The sequence below is a fragment of the Egretta garzetta genome, unplaced genomic scaffold (genome assembly GCF_000687185.1).
Source record: "Egretta garzetta isolate BGI_Z169 unplaced genomic scaffold, ASM68718v1 scaffold296, whole genome shotgun sequence".
NCBI classification, from domain to species: Eukaryota; Metazoa; Chordata; class Aves; order Pelecaniformes; family Ardeidae; genus Egretta; species Egretta garzetta.
The window spans coordinates 255,377-259,914 of NW_009259988.1; positions in this window are offsets into that span (position 1 = coordinate 255,377).

Below are 4,538 nucleotides of genomic sequence, written 5' to 3' on the forward strand. Positions count from 1 at the left end.
CTGCTGCCGTGCGGGGCCACGGAGAGGCTCCTCTGCGCAGCCCGGCTCGCAAACGGCTTTGCAGCAGCCCTGGGAATGAGCGGCAGCACCAGTAATGTCTCCATGGCTTCTTGTTAGCTGCACTCTAAGCAGGAAAGTGACTGGCCCTGACAATATAATTTACATTGCTGTATAAAACTATCTGTGGAAGCCAAGCTAATTTGTGCCAGATTAGGCTATTTGTCTCAGCCACTGTCTAACGGCACAATCTATCAGAGGGCTGTTTTCAAATATCGCTTTTCAAGCGTGCCCTTGAGAGGTGGGAATTGATTGGGATCTTAGAAAGCAAAATTACAGCAATAACTTAAAAGAAACAATAATTACTGAATCATACCAGTGTCAGCACTCTGCAAAACACGAAATAGCCATCAAACCCCAATCCAATATATTCTGAAGCAAATTTATTGAATGGAAAAAGCAGTTGAGTGAGGGTTTTTTTTCTCCCCTTTCCCTTCGCCCCCTCTCTCTCTCCCTGTACATATGGTTATCTCAAAACCGCAAGTGAATGAGTCGATAATTCTTGTCATTGACTGCTCCATTTTCAGAGAGTCAAGAAAAGATCCATTAGCTACCTCCCGACTCGGTGTCTTTCCCCTTCCCCTCCAGTCATTTGCCAGTCTGCGCTCCTCAGGCAAACAAACATCTATAACTAATCATCTGTTAAAACGCCGCGTCCCCTAATAAATCTCTGCAACTGAAATACTTTAATGGGTAATTAATTGATCCTGTTCCAGAGGAGTAATAAGATAATAAATTAGACAATATTTCACTCAGTTGTGTCAGTGTACTGCTAATGGTGCTGTAGGGCTAAGCCGAAGGATAATAAATTAGCCAGAAATTAACTGCTAAGAGCTTTCTGCAGAGAAATTGGCTGACAGGCAAGGCTCTGTGATTTAGGGCCCTGCTGCCATTGCAGTGCTCTCCAGCCCATTTATTTATTTTTTGGTGCTTGCAAACACGAACCCTGGTTCGGAGCTGGCAGCGCCGGGCCGGGGGCGGTGGCAGGAGGGGGACGGGCCTGGGGCGCAGCATCCTGGGTGCCGGTCTCGGGGAGCGCGGGCAGGCACAGCGTTCAGCGGGGCTGGAGAGCAGCAGATTTATTGCAATCTGGTTGCGCTGCATGTAGGTAAATTACTTTTGTGCTGACTATAAAGACTGTCTCTAAGGCAAGTTATTACCCATCCAGCAAACAAAAAGGAAATATTTTCTAGTGCATCTGTCATATTTCACGGGAAGGTTTGGCAGAGACATCGGGAAAGATGACACCAGGGGACCTATCCTCACGCGGCGTAAACCAGCACAGCCCCGCTGAAGCCTGGCTGCTTGCTTGAGCTCGGTTAATGAGAAGTTTAAGAGGTTTTTGAACCTGGCCTGAGTTTGCAGCCCACACACAGGCAAACGTCTGCAGCGGGGGCCGCTGAGTGGTGGTGGGTTTGATCATGCCAGGAGCAGCCTTGAGCAATGCCAGAGGGGGTGGGAGGCAAAGGTGGGTGTGGGGGAGTTGGGGGTCTCCCGCAACGCCGTAGACCAGGCACTGGCAAGGCCTGGCCATCCCATGGAGACAGAAGATGGACAAGAGGTGGCTTTAAAAAGCCAGAAACCCACTTGCTGTCTCAGAGGCCCTCAATTTATTCCTACCTACAGCTAAGTGGAAGAGGAAAACAATGATCAGTCTGTGGGGAGAGCTCTGCCTTCCCAGAACGAAGGAAATGTTTGAAGCTGCCCGTTTCACAGAAGAAACTGAACTATAGGACATCTGCCTCGAACCTGCAGGTCGGGAGGGTCTGTATTACCCTTGGTCTGAGCCCAGAGTGTGTTTGGGACTGAAGGAATTGAAAATTCCTGCTAAACGCCCAGCTCTGAGCACAGTAGACACAGCAGAGCAGCTCCCAGGTCTTGGAGGGACGTCGGGGGGTGCCTCTCTGGCCGGGATGGATGGGGGTGCCAGGGGCAGCTCTGCCCTGACACCCTGCCCACCCACCCAGCTCTGCCAGCAGCTTTGAGAAGTGCTGGAGAGCCGCTCCCCAGCCCCATTTAGAGCCCACTAATCCCAGCACCTGACAATTTTATAGCTCTTGATTATGGCCCAACCTGCAACAGGCTCTGCAGATCCCCACCCCCACCGTCAAGGGAGAGAAGACACAACTTCGGACCTGGGGGCTACGAAGGGAGTTTTGCGAGGAACCTCCTCCTTTTCCTCTTTATTTTGGGCTGCTTTGATTATAGCAAAGCTCAGAGGTGCCCATTAGTAAAGGTGCTCTGGTGATCGATGGTGATCATCCTCCCATTCCCCTCCAAGCAACAAGTCAGCCTCCCCCAGCTTCAAAGGCACCCAGCGACTTCCTGGGCCTCCCAAAACCTGGGCTGGGGCTGCAGTGGGAGCCCTGCCCGGCAAACCCTCGTCTGCTTTGGCTCTGGGGAATGAGGATGAAGTCAGGTTTCAGAGGCACTGGGGGAGATGCACGAGGGGCTCAGGGGAGGAGCAGGCTGATAAATACCCTGAGAAGCTCCTCAGTGCAGGGGACGCTGCAGGTACCTCGCAGGATCCCTCAGCACCCTGCATCCCAATACAGCTCAGCACCCTGCATCCCGTGGCACCCTGCATCCCGATACAGCTCAGCACCCTGCATCCCGTGGCACCCTGCATCCCGATACAGCACAGCACCCTGCATCCCACGGCACCCTGCATCCCGCAGCATCCCCCCCAAGCGCGGTAAAGGCGAGCGGCTGGGCAGAGCCACCGCAGCCAAGCACCTCTCCTTGGGTTTGCCCTCTCCTGCTCCCCCTATTCTCCTTCCTGCTGCCTTTGCTTCCTGAGAGGAGGTGAAGAGAGTTATAATCAGCCAGGGCACCAGGAGAGCTCATGGACGAGATTAAAAGCAAATCAAAGAAGAAAAATTGTGGCATGGTTTATGTCTTCCTAATTAAAACCCCGCCAGTCTCCCTTCTCTGCCCCCCCCCCTTTTCCAGCTAATGTTACACTAACGAGCTGAGTTTAGTGGCATTTATGTAGATAAAAGTCCTGATGACTGATCTCAATGGCTTGTTAAAATTAGTTTCAGTCCACCATATTGATTTAATTCCATTGCTTGAAAGTGCTAATTAATAATGATAATAAAAGTGTCTGGGCTCATTATTATCAGGAGGCAGGTTGGGAAGGGGATGAGGGGCACGGTGGCTTGTGCATCACTCACTCCATCTCAAAATGGCCTTTGAAAAGCCGGTGTGGCGTGGAAAGCAAACAAGGCAAGCGAGGGGGGCAGGGGAGGGGGCAGGGGAGTTTGGGTTTGCCCTTAGCCAGGGTCAGGTAACTCTGCAGGGTGTTTTTGCAGAATGACAGTGACTTTGCAACGCTGCGGGAACCAAAGACACGAGGGGATGTTTGCTGGGCTTTCCCTGGGCCGTGCCGTCTGGCTGCCCAGCCACAGGGATCGGTCCAGTCCGCTCCCAACACCTCCGCCCTGGGGGACCCGAGCGCTGGGGAGCTGAGGGGACCAGCGGGTATTTTCCACGTCACCCCTGAACTGTCCCCCAGGCTGTAACCCTCGGGAGCTGCTTGGGCGGTGCCCCAGCGCCCACCCTGCGCCCTGGTGCGGGTCCCGCTCCCGAGCCAGCCCCGCGTGCCGGGTGGGCTCAGGCACCAGGCGGCTGCTCCCAGGCTGCCCATTAATTAGGCACCCGTTAGATCTCTTCGTGTTTCCTAAAATGTTTTGCACTGAGATTTTGGGTTTTTTTAGACTCATCCCTGGACCAAACTTCAGTGTCAGAGAGCAGCCCTAATTAAGGAATTTGCCGAGAATGCGCTGCCTGCAAAATGATGCTCATGCTCTCCTTCAGATACCTGCTGTCTCCAGCTACTGAAGCCTCTTTCCTGGGGAAATTAATTAGTGTAATTAATATATTTATGCAATCATTCAAAGTGCTGATTACGGACAACTGCAGAGAAAACTTTTAACAGTGACAGCCACCTCTTCCTCGGGCTCAGCGGTGTAATTCCTGTGCATTTGTTTATCTCCGCTCTTGGCCAGCTACTTTGCTAACATCAGCTGCGTCCTCCTCCATCCCCCTCCTTCCTTCCCAGGGCTGAGCAGCAAAGCAGCCGGTGCCTCTCCCCGTGCCCTCCCGGCCCCACTGCAGGGCTCCCTGGCAATAACCAGCCCTGTTTTTAGCAGCACCCAAAGCTGACCAAGCTCCCTGGGGGCCTGCAGTGAAGGTGCTGAGCAAGGCCAGCCCCGGCGAGGAGAGGCTTGGGGGGTTCCCTGCCCACCCAGCCACCTGAGCCATGCAGCAGAGCCGTAACTTCTCATTTTCCTGCTAAAATGCACTGCATGTGTTTACAGCCCCAAATCCAGAAACTCCAGGGTGCCCTTGGAGGAGCCGCTGCCTGCCCTGGGCAGAGGGACGGGGCTGCAGGTGGCTTCTGTTTTTCCCAAGCAAGCTCGCCTCTTCCCGCCCAGCACATCAGCCCCAGCGTGCTGCGCTAAGGCTGCTGCAGGATT